The 13,093-nt window shown below is 33.4% G+C and overlaps 1 protein-coding gene across 1 annotated transcript in view; it reads left to right on the forward strand.

Moving 5' to 3' along the window:
* Nucleotides 1-821: 821 nt before the first annotated feature.
* The window catches only part of LOC105249840 (signal-induced proliferation-associated 1-like protein 2), a 73,220-nt gene continuing 60,948 nt past the window's right edge, over nucleotides 822-13,093 (forward strand). Inside the window, exon 1 of the mRNA XM_011255594.3 lies at nucleotides 822-1,654. The gene's annotated coding sequence lies outside the window, so the exon portion shown is untranslated. The remainder of the gene's footprint in view (nucleotides 1,655-13,093) is intronic.

The following is a 13,093-nucleotide window of genomic DNA, read 5'->3' on the forward strand; positions in this document are numbered from 1 at the left end:
TCGAATTGCTCCACATATACATATTAACAATTATAAAATTAAATAAAATGTATGATAAACAAGCAGCAAAATATTTAATTAATTCGATATATTCGTTTTATACATATAAAAAATACTGTAACAAAAAAATCTGCAATTAATATTTATAAATATAATTGTTATATTTATAAATATTAATTGCAGATATAAAAGTTATAATATAAAAGTTTAAATGAGAGATATTGCTAATAATAAGATACTGCGTAAGGGAAACCTTGCAATAATGTTTCCTCAATTAATAGGAATTGTTATTCGAATTATTCCACATATACACACCTAGGTAGCAGAGTGACGTCAAATGACATCTTAATAATGTTTTAATGACGTCTGGAGACGTCATCTTGTTACCTGAGCATTAACAATTATAACATAAAATTAGACATTGTATGATAGCAAAATATTCAATTAATTCGATATAGATCTACTCCATTTTATATAAAACATTATAACAAAAAATAAATCGTAAAATTTATTTCTTTGTGAATTCAAGCAGTGTCATGTTAATGAGATAATATCTGATTAATAATCTGGGAGAATATTTTTATTAAAAATAGAAGAGTTAAAATTAAATTCAACATTTTAATTAAATTTTTGCTTTTATTTATTATTTACGATTTTCATTTTTACTTAGTATTTACACATTTTTTCATGCCGTCTTTTTGATAACGTGATCGCACTTATTTTATTCATTTTTAATCGAAATAAAAATTGCGATTAAAAACGACAAGCTCGCTGTGTTAGTCATCTACACGAACGGCTCACATTTGAAAAAAAAATCAAAATATCCAACCATGGAGTATGTATTGCTATAGATACATGTTACTCGAAGCTCGCGGTAGAGGGGAGCGACCAATCAGAGTAGGAAGGAGTGGGGGGAATCGGTGACGAGCGGTCCGTCAGAAGCGAAATTCAGTTGGTTCGCGGAGCGCAAGCTGTCAACACTGCTCGGTATCGGTGCTCGTACGTGTTTTCGTTTCGCGAGTTTTTCCTCTACAACAATCTCCTTTTACGTACGACCGCGTGACGTCGAGCAAAATAATAGTCGTGCGAAGAAACATTGGTACGAAAAATCGTCCCACGCGCTCACGAAGGGAGGAGAGAGGGAGGAGAAACTCCGGCGTCAGTTACGTTCGACTTGACGCGCGGTCAACTTCAGAGCGATACCATCGCGAGAAGTGCACCGATGTGACGCGATAAACAAAGCTGCGTCACGAGGGGGCTGATGCCCCTGAGGATCCGTCGACGAAGATTTTGGATTCGCGCGCTTGCATCCGAATCTCTCCACATGTGTATTCGTTGACGTTTGAGCTGTATTCGTGATGCGATAACATTATCGGGTGAATCGAAACAATTCGGGATATTGAGTGTCGGAGACGAGAGTGGATTCGGGAAAGTGATTTATAGCGTCAATAGTGATCGTCGGTGCCGGCTTCTTGTTAGTGATTTGTGACAGAAGAGAGAGAAGAGGAGGAGGAGGACCACGCGGATCGGCGGAGATTAAGGTTTGGTGTGCTCCAAAGGGAAACCGGAAGCCGCTATATTGGAGAGGAAGCGGGAAAGCGGCGTGCCGCTCTTTTGTGTGCCGCGGCAGAGGCGCTCGTCCCAGCCCGAAAACGTGAGTCTTGTTTTTTTTTCATTCCCCTTTTGTGGGCTACAAGCCTGCGGCTTGTACGAGTCGATGTCAGAATTAAAGAGATTTGAAGGTTAAAGTACTCCAATAAAAGATAATGCTGATAACGTGACAATCTTAAATGTGTCAATTGTATCAAACGCGATGATTCATTCAAGAGGCATGATATATATCAAAGATTTCAATAATAATTATTACTTGACGATTTAAGGATCATAGGAATGTAAGACTGAAATAAAAGATGATTCAACTATTCTGACATCGATTACATTTATTACATTTAATTATACATTTAATTATAAGCAAAGGCTAAATGATGATTCTCTTCAATGATAAAAATTACCTAAATTAGAGGATACCGCGTTAATGAGTGCCGTATTCAGAATTAAAACTGCAGAGGAAAAGGGCAAGTTTCTCAAGCTGCAATTATTGCGCGAAACAAACGCCGGAAAACGTTCATTCGCGATGATTTGTTAGTCGCGTCCTTTAATTAGACAAAAAAAAATGAAGTCGAAACACGAGACATATAATCGCGGGGGACAAATAACGGGAAGAGCTCGCAATAAGATCCGAGAAAAAAATATCGTCGAGGAGAGGCACATCGGATATCGAATGTACCGCTTGAAAAAAATATGCTCGACCGGTACACGTGATATCGGCCGGAAGTAATTACGACGACGTCATAATTGGGTCGCGATCATGATTAAAACGAGCGTTGCCTTCTTCCCTCTCACCATGTTACTGATTCGCGATCATTAAGGGGTTATACCTACACACAGAGAAAAATGTATACTGTATACAAGTAAATATTATTTATTTTAAGTTTATCATAAGTTTGTATATCCGCAAATATATCATAAGTTCACCACAAACATTAAATTTAATTGAATATATTCTGAACTTTAGTAAGTGCAGTATTTTAGTCAAGAATATTAAATTAAAACAAAAATTTGGTTTGCTTCCTACAAGAGTTGACGTAAAATAAGTTTGATTTTTCTTTGATACAACTTTACAATATTCTTGAAGAGAAAATAAATTCTTCTTTTGAGTACATGATAATGAGATTTTCTAATAATTGTGATGAATATATTTTAAGACTATTATCAAGAATATATTCTTTATTGAAGAAAACTATTACTTAAAAAAAGAAAAATAAATTGAGTAATTTTTTGGCAGTAGAATGATATTTTTCTCTGTGTAGTCAGCAAGTCGATAAAAACGTATTTTTGGAGAATTAAAAAAAAAACTGTTAGATATTTTTATTTCATCGATTCTTTATCATAATATATATTTATCAAAGAAGTTTTCATAATTTTTTCAATTAAAAATATCGAGAAATGTAGGCACAGTAGCTATTTTCCAGAGACTTTTTTTTAGGCGCTTGAGCAAGATTGCTGGAGCTGGATCATCTAAAATAAAAAATTCAAAAGGATTTAGCTTTCGTATGAATTGATCTAGTCGGTGAACGAAGGGATTTTAATTTTGATGAAACCTTTTTTTTTATTAACAAAAGAATGAAAAGTTTTAACACGAAAAATGCGTATTTTTGCGTCAAACGTCTGTCACATTGTCAAAAATCAATTTTTTGTAAAATCCTTCGTTCACCGACTAGATCAATTCATACGAAAGCTAAATTCTTTTGAATTTTTTATTTCAGATAATTCAACTCCGAGCAATCTTGTCTCTGGAAAATAGATACTGTGCCTATTTTCTCGATATTTTTAATTGAAAAAATTATGAAAACTTTTTCGATAGATATATATTATGATAAAGAATCAATGAAATAAAAATACCTAACAGTTTTTTTTTAATTCCCCAAAAATGCGTTTTTTTCGACTTGGTGACTACATATAACCCTTTAATACAAGATGAGATAGGCCGAGTTGACGACAAGGTCGTCGGGAACCGATGATGACAAGTAAATCGCACGCGGCATAGAATCTTCTTCTCTCTCTCCTTCTTTTTCTCCAGTATAATTAATTTCCGCAATTGATAATCAGGAAGATGGAGAGTTTCCTCACGTGCGATTACCGTGGAATTACATGCTCAGCCACGGGATCATCGCGTGTTGCATTTCACGCAACTCGTCGACGAAACGACCGTTACCGGCCTGCATCGCCTTAATTTTCCATCCTCTAATCGCGTTTCGGTATTCTAGACTCCAGCAAAATCATGATACGTAAAGCGATAAAATTTTAAACACAGTCTAGTGTTAATTGTGCGCTGCTTCATATAATGCGTCGGTGTTTAACAAAGCGGAACTCGCTGAGAAATCTGGAAATTCCTCTAATAATTCCTCTAATAATTCCTCTAATAAATTCCTCTAATTCGTATTCCACAAATTTCGTTATCGTAAGGTATTTCTCCAAGTATTTCTCTATCGTTATACACCTATATCGCTTTTGTATTTATTTAGTTTTATATCTTATTTATATTTTATTTATATATCTCGTATATCATATATACAGGATGTCCCAGTTATCTTCCGTCATCTTTTAAAGATGGACAGATTCCTGGGATCATCTGAAGATGATTTTTCCTCAACGAAAATTATTAGTGTCGAGGCACTAATAATTTTCGAATTATAAGTGATTGGAAATAAGGGGTTTTTCGTAAACTAAGCTTTGTAGAAATAAAATATTAACAAAACCACATTCTTTGATTAAATAGAGTTTACTTTAGTTGAGTTTTAATTTGAGACTTAATTGCAAAGATATATGATGACAAAAATCGGGAACATGCAAAAAATGATGGCCTTCATTGACATTTTCTCTTAGGAAAAATCGTCTTTAAATGATCCCAGGCATCTGTCTTTGAAAGATGACGAAAGACCGGGACACCCTGTATATATCATACACTGAAAAAAAAATTTTGTTGAATATTGGCAAAAAAATATTCTGTTGTAGTAACTGTACATCGTTGTACTGAACTCTCTGTTTTGATGATTTAAATAAACTTTTTTTACATCAACAAATTATTTCGGAATATTTTAGTTATATTTATTTGAACGTATCGGACAATATATTTAGTTGGGCAAAACAAATTTTGACTTTTTCAACCAAGTTTTTTTTCAGCCTATATATTTATTATATATATATATATATATATATATATATATAATATATTTATTTGCATCTTATTTATATTATTTATTTACATCTTATTTAAGTATCTTATATATATCGAGTCTGATACACGAGAATCGACGAGTATCCTGTTGACCGAGATAAGAGGAACTCGGACATGCATATCTACACGATATATCCTTCTTTTTGCTTGTCAGGATATGACGTCGATTGTTGTGTGTCTCGATATCACATTTTTGTTACCCCGCCCACGTATCATTAACGGATCATCGTCGGATAATTAAGCGCTTCGCAAGCGCGCCGACACACGTGGGATGCTATTGCGTGGTCGAAAAGATCTGTCATTGCTCAATCACGTACGAGATCACTACGGCAATAATGAATCCCCTCGTCAAGATCCTCGTTAAGGTCCCTCCACACCTGAACTTTCAACAGTCGCGTGACTTTTTTTTTTCTTTGCGAGATCGAAATCTTCTTATCGTATCGTTGTTTTAGACAGACTGTTTTTATTCTAGTCTTCGAAGGACTTTATTCCTCGACAAAATAGCAATTTGCATTTAAATAACTTAAAAGTGTAAAAAGTGAGAAAAGATTTTTGGAAAAAGCCTCAAAGAGAATTTATTTGATCAATGGAAGTTCAGTGTAAGTTGTAGAGAAATGTAAAAAATGAAGTTTGAACGTGCTTACGTCATCTTTGATGTTGTCTCTAAATTATATATATTTAATAATTTGTTGATTACTTAAAACTCGAAGATAAGTAGTCTACATCAACGTAATAAATGATAATAAAACGTAATAAAGTAAAATAGTCAATAAAAGAAGGATGACTTAATCTCAGCGATCGAGTGAGTTATTATTTTCTTAGATTAACATATATGAGAAACTTAAACAATTATGAATATTTTATAATAAAAGCGTATTTAATAGAACAGCTGATTCTTCCATGAAATCCATAATTAACAAAAATTTAATTACAAAGATTTATTGATATACATTTCGAAAAAATTATTATTATTTGTCTGAATGAAAAAACGATACGATGTGAATGTATGATAATGATATATCGTCAATCAGCTGCGATCAATCATGTCGAGCGTTTGTAAGAATATCGTGAGTTAATGGCAGAATGGACGACCTTATCGTTTTCTTTCCGATCTGATTAACCTCACTGATCTTATTCGCCATCATTCCTACGCAACATAGCGAATGACCTCGTTTTTGCATTGTCGCGTTGTTCGTGAGAAAGAAATTTCTAGATCTTGCCGCCTGGGTTTTAAATTGAATTATTCATAGGCGAATTGCCGAGAAAGAGCAAGGGGATTTGTTTTTTAACGAGATTTCTATTCTTCCTGGTATCATTTTCCTCAATAAATTAAATATAATATACAATTACAAGAAAATAATTTTTATTATTATTTATGAAATTAAATCAACATCTCAAATCTTTTATGGAAGAGAATTAATTTCTCGATATAAATTGTTTTTCGTAAAATAAATCTCATTAATCTAGAGATTATTTCTAAATTAATATTGTTAAAAACTACTTGTATATTACATTTTTCTCGGCATTTGATCAATCATTGATCGAGCAATCATTTCTCACAGTTCTCAAGGTTAGCTTCTCAATCCATAATTATTCATTGATGTCTCGCGACGATAGATTACGTGGGCGATCCTTATATAGGCAACGTGGGCCGATAATGTACAAAGTCGTACGACGATCATACGTTTTTCACAAATTTATTCGCAAGATTGCTTTTAATGAGAGCCACGTGACGTGATTTTTGATGACGAATCAATGAAATCTTCCTTCTGCGAAAATCGATCTCCAGCTTTTTCGCATAAATGTTAATCAAATGTACATCACGACCGGGCAAAAAGCGAAATTATCTAACGTCATTTGCTCAAAAATAAAATGTTTTAAAATAAAAATATAATTACTCCTAAAAAGGCTAAAAAATAATGTTTATGAGGAAAATTAAGCGTTCATTATTCGCGCGTCTAATACGGAGTAATGACGGTTTGTGCAATTACGTTAGCGTGGAAACATATGCGGCACATATGGTACTTTTACGGTATTTGTAAGATAGTATCCATTTAGCTCTCGTGATATTCATGTCTCATGCGAAATGATTACTTGCCTCTTTCACAAAATTCCTTTTCAAAATTTAATTAAAAGATCCCGGAACCGACAAAAATAACAAATTAATAATTCTTTGAAAACAATTTTATTTATTTATAATATATAATAATTTATTTACATCATTGTAGGGAAAAATTAAATTCTATTATTTATAGAGAAAAATTAAAAAAATTTTCGCAATAAAAAATTGTACATTTTAACAAAATATACATTTACGCAATTGTACGTTTTAATAAAATATAGTAAGGAGAAAAATTTATCCGTAGATTATCCAATAGTAAAAAAAAAGAGTTAGCTAAAAAGGAAAAGTAAAGTGTACTCTATAGCAAATACGCTCTTTTTTTTTATTCAATATATGTTAATATTCTCCTTTTTTTTATAAGTGCATTATAGACTGCATTATTGCACTTAACGCACGCGATTAACGCGTTATTACCGAAACAGAAGCCCGCGCCGCTATCTTTTCACGAGCAATCAAATGGCCTGGTATGCGCCTGGTCGTCGATCCTGCTCTTAAGATTCCTCAAAAAATGGGCCCCCCCTCCCTCCCGCTCGGAAGAAGCGCCCTTGCGCGCGGAATTCGTGCGTGTTGCCGTTACCGAGAAAAGACGACCTTTGTGTCCCTCTTCCCTCTCCCCCTCCCCCCCGACATCCACACACAACTTATTGTGTTCTCGAAGCGCGTGTATGGCCGATGGGAGTTCGTTATTACGCCTACTTCCGGTCGTCGCACGAATGGTTCTTGCGAGGCATAAACGCGTTTTTCGAGCGCATCCTACACAATACGCGAAAATGCTATATATAATGTAACAAGGTATCGATATACCTTGACATTTACTTGGTGACGATGCTGATTTTTACTTAGTGTAGCATTATTTCTCGCGATGCTTGCAACTATCGAGATACCGTTAAAAAATTGAGGAGAAATTTCCGCGGGGAAACATTTGTTAAATATGATTTTTTTTTATTATTAAAAAATTATTAAAAAATTCAGGAGAAATTTCTGCGGGGAAACATTTATAAATATGAATTTTTTTTTATTATTCGAGATACAATTATTCTTAAATTTTCCATCAATTTTTTCTCGATTTTTTCAATTGCAAATATCAACGTGATTTTTTCTCACGATTTTTTCGAATGCAAATATCAATGTGGTGTTTTTTCTTACGATTTTTTCAATTGCAAATATTAATAAATTAAGATTATACATAAATACACGATAGATGATTGTCAAATCCACTAAAAAAAATTGCACACTTACTTACAACGTGCACATAGTGATTGGTTACGCTTTCTATGCGACGCACGATGCATCGGATCGTTTCTTCGGAATTCGAAGTCGCCTGTTGTTTTCTTGGACAACGGGAGACAAGCACAGACGTGTTTGAAACGTGCTTATTTCTTTACAGAATGCCTAGAAACTGGCTGGTTTCGTGTGGAATTTTTCAGAGCAGCTGCAAACGCATACCTAATCGACTTGGACGCTCTGCTGTGTAAAGATAGAAGTTGCGATAGAGTTTATACTTTCATGTTTATAGAGGTGCATAAACTATTTATATCATGACTGATGTATTCGGTATATATATTGGTTTATACGTATCTTCTTTTTTCTTTTTTCTGACTTGGATAAGCGTTAAACTATTCGAAGAAATCGAATCGATTTACATCTTTGTATCATCCATGATACATTTTTGTAAATCCAATTAAAATATCATAGCTTTTAATTTTTGTACAGCCATATACATAATTTTTAATAACTTAAATAACTTTAAAAGATATATAATTTCGAGAGAGAAAAAATAAAAATATGAATTTAAAATTTACTTAAAATTAGGACAAAAATAAGGAGGAAATTTGAGAATTTTATTAAGAATAAAATATAAAATGAAAGACTAATGATATGCATTAATATTTTTGCTGCAGAAAAATCGATTGTAAGTTTCTCAAATTTTGTTTCAAAAATTTTTTAAATATATCTTTTGAACTGAAAATATATCTTTTGAACCTGGAAGCTCAGGGACTTTTTTTTTACAAGATTCGAGTAAACGTTCTGATTCTAATCAATTCGCAAATTTCGCAATTTCGTATTCTTCTCTTCGATACTAGAGTATTGAATATATGAAGAACGCGTACTCATTTTTATTCCTCCCTTCTGTGCAACCGCGAGATCGCAGCGACACGCGTGAGACACGCATAACGCGCGCGTAAATTCCGGCCGATTCTCCAATTAATGCGTATCTTACGGTGCATCTTGCGGCAATGCATCGGGAACGTATACCTGACCGAGAATCATCCAATGCCACGCTCGACGGCGACTTAAGCCGGTTTCACGCGAAGTATCGTATCTTTGGAAATGGAAGTGCTTTTAAACACAGGATATATCCCTCGAGCACGCACACAATATTATTATATTTTTTTTTATCGAGATTTCTATGTAGAAGAAGAAGAAATATGTGCTAATTAATACATTCGATTAACGGAATATTAAAAAAAAAAATGAGTGATTTTTTTCACTAATTCGATGAGGTGCCGAATTTTTCTTTCTCTCTCTATTACAGTTTTTATAGTTTACAAATAAAATGATAATATTCTGCTTCTTTTAAATCTATTAATAAGGTTTTATTAATCTATTAATTCGTTAATGTACATTTTTAGGATACAATTAGAATTCCTATTTATTCCAATTTATTAAAATTTCTATTTTTTAAATACATCATTATTAAAAAAAATTTTTAAAGTTCGTATTTTTTTCTTTACAAAGGAAACATTATTTTATTTTTTGACACAGAAAAAAAGAACATTCTTATTTTGAAAATATATTTAGAAAATATATTTTAACATGGAAATCTTGAAATGAGATTATATCGCGTTAATTTAAGAAAAATGTAATTGCTTGAATAATTGCTTACTTGAATGAAGCCATTTTATATAGTTCAATCGAGAAAAATATATTCTCATAATTGAAGATTAATTAATTTTCTTGAATGAAAAAGAAACAATGTTGGGTAGAAAATAACTATAAATATTTTTAAATCAAAGATTATAATTTTCTTAAAGTAGAATTAAATAATTATATATTACTGAGGTAACAATTACAATATTAAAATAAGACGATAATATTGTTGAAATTTAAAATTATTAAACTCTTCTAAGAAGATTAGAAATTGTTGCGTATATACGAAACAATGAACGCGTTAGTTTAAGTATATAAGTTTTGATTTGACACTTCTTTTTTTTTTCTGTGCAATATTATTTCCGCGCGCGTCGAATATCCTGTCCGTTTTCCTGCTATAATGAATCAAAGAAAAAAATCTATCGCTGCAATACAACACGACATAAAAGTGGAGCGCGTCTCGTATGAGTATGATACGGGCTTTCGTGGGGGAGTGCATTGACTTTTCGACTTGATAAACGTCGGTGAGCGAGGTGGAGTCGAGTCAAGTCGAGTCACGATGTCGGTCGCTTCCTCTCTACGAACTCGCGAAGGTGAGAGCCCCTCTCCGAGGGAAAGAGAAGGAGGGAGGTGCGGTAAGAACGGGAAAGGGCTGTGGAAAGACCGTTGTCTCGGAGATGAATTCCTCCGAACTCTGCGCGAGCCCTCTCGACCCCCTTTCCTTCCGCGGGCTCCGTTTGGCTGGCGCTTTTAAAAAAAAAGATCCGCTTGTCACCAGGGCCGAGTGATAGACGAAAGGCACAAGAGCCTTCTGGAGAACACCGAGTATTTGAACGAAGCGAAGGGGAAAAAAGGGCTCTCCCTTTTTATAGGATTTTAATGGCTCTCGAAGGATCTCAATGAGATTGGGGGAATCGCGGAAAGATAAAGAATTTTCGAAAGGCCGCATTGTACCGTCGATAGAATCGGCTTTTGTGTTGAGAGAATTTATCTCGAGGCGCGGTTACGATAATTTATCAAGACTCAATGGGGTGGTTAATTTAAAGAGTAATCTTTTCTTCTCGTCAGAATTCACTCGATGATAATACACAGGAAAAAAAGAAGTGTCAAATCAAAACTTATATACTTAAACTAACGCGTTCATTGTTTATATACCCAACAATTTATAATCTTCTTAGAAGGATTTAATAATTTTAAATTTCAACAATATTATAGTCTTATTTTAATATTGTAATTGTCACCTCAAGAATATATAATTATTTAATTCTACTTCCAGAAAATTATAATCTTTGATTTAAAAATGTTATTTTCTATCCAACATTGTTTCTTTTCCATTCAAGAAAATTAAATCTTAAATCATAAGAATATATTTTTCTCGTTTGAACTATATAAAATGGCTTCATTCAAGTAAGCAATTATTCAAGCAATTATATTTTTCTTAAATTAACGCAATATAATTTCATTTCAAGATTTTCATGTTAAAACTAAATATATTTTCAAAACAAGAACGTCCTTTTTTTCTGTGCAGTGTAAAAGATTCACTTCGCATATTGTGAGGATTCGTGTTATTATATATCGCGAGAAAATAAATGAAATAAATAAAATTTCAAAATTTTAGAATTAAAATTATATTTGAACAATATTGCTTTCATGCTTGGGATTATGATATATTTTTTTTGCGATTATTATGGATTCGTAAATTGGAGCAGTTAACGGATTAATCATGTTTCCACCATGTCGGTCGCACTATAACGCATAGTTACGATTTCACAACGCTCTAATTGGCCTGATACACCTTGCTCGACGTATCACTTTTACGATTACGCTGTTAATGCGTCAAACTCGTTTGGCACAGTAACACCATTCACTTCGATGACGACAGTATCGAGAATAATGCGATATTCGATATACGATTCTTTCCTTTTTTTCGTAAACCCTCAGTCTCTCGAGGGAAGGAAATTCCCTATTGTGTCTTTACGACCATCAATGGGCGGTCATAATAGCGAAAGAGAGAGAAAGAGAGAGAGAGAGAGAATGACTGGACCGTTTCCTGCCTTGATAAAATTTCCCCTTCCGTCGCCGTTGAGTTATTAGGAGCTATCGTGCGTTGTCGGCTGATGGGACGGGATACAAGTTCTTTAAAACCGACCAATCGCAATTAATTAGGGCCGGAAGCGCCGATTGGCCTCCTGATAGTTCACGAGAGGCCGTCGTTTGCAGGCTCTTTCATTCGAGCTCTTTGCATCTCGTCGCGACTTAATGAGTACGCGGTTGTCGCTCACACTGCACGATAGAACACACACACACACACGCACACAATTTGATGTCGACTTTATCGATTTTTTATGGAACCGGTAACGTGCTAGAGTCGAAGGATAATGATAGATGTAGATATCAAATTATTTAAATTGTGTTCTTGTTATAATTAAGTCTTAACTTAGAGAATATTTGTACAGCAATTTTATAAATATTGTATATTAATAATATACGTATACATTTGTATACATTTCGAAAAATAAATTAAAACTTCAACATAATTATTTCATTATAAAATTATAAGTAATTTAAATTCATGATACAAAATTGCAAAAATTATTTTAATTCAATTTATTTTAATACACAGGTGTTTCTTAATAAGTGAAAAATTTTAGGAGATGATTCTTTGTCGAAAATTAAGGGGGTTTTTCAATATAAACATTAAAAAATTCTAATAAAAAATTGAATAGGGATTGTTGGTTTCATCCTCTTATAACAACGGGAGAATGAAAAAAATATTAATAAATAATCTTTTTACTAATAGAAAATATCCACCTAATTTCATTTGTTTAACAAGTTCCAAATTCGAGAAAAAAATAAAAACCTAATTTTCACCCTCATTTTTGGAGAAGTGTAACTCCACAAGGAGAAATGTATACGTTTATATGAGGAACCTCCCTTAATTTTCGACAAAGAATCATCTAAAATTTTTCGCACTTATTAAGAAACACTCTATACATATATAATTAATATTCTCAAATTTTTTTGAGTATCGTCGTCGAAAATACTTTTCGCGTAGGCTTTATTTCGCAATTTCATAACTCGAAATATACATACATGCACTTACGATAAACTATATCAATAAAGGTGCCGGAGCCTTCCTTTGAGAAATCCAATAAAAGACGAAGGAATTCTTCCATGAATGCGCGGGATGGAGATTTCTGTGGGGTCGTTCCAAGAAGGGCGAACCTTTCCCCTCTCTCCTTTGGGGACGCCCGTATTCTCTATGACATCCCGCATTCTTTCGTTATAGCGGCTGCATTGTT

Source organism: Camponotus floridanus, unplaced genomic scaffold, assembly GCF_003227725.1.
Source record: "Camponotus floridanus strain SB8 unplaced genomic scaffold, Cflo_v7.5 scaffold28, whole genome shotgun sequence".
Lineage (NCBI taxonomy): Eukaryota > Metazoa > Arthropoda > Insecta > Hymenoptera > Formicidae > Camponotus > Camponotus floridanus.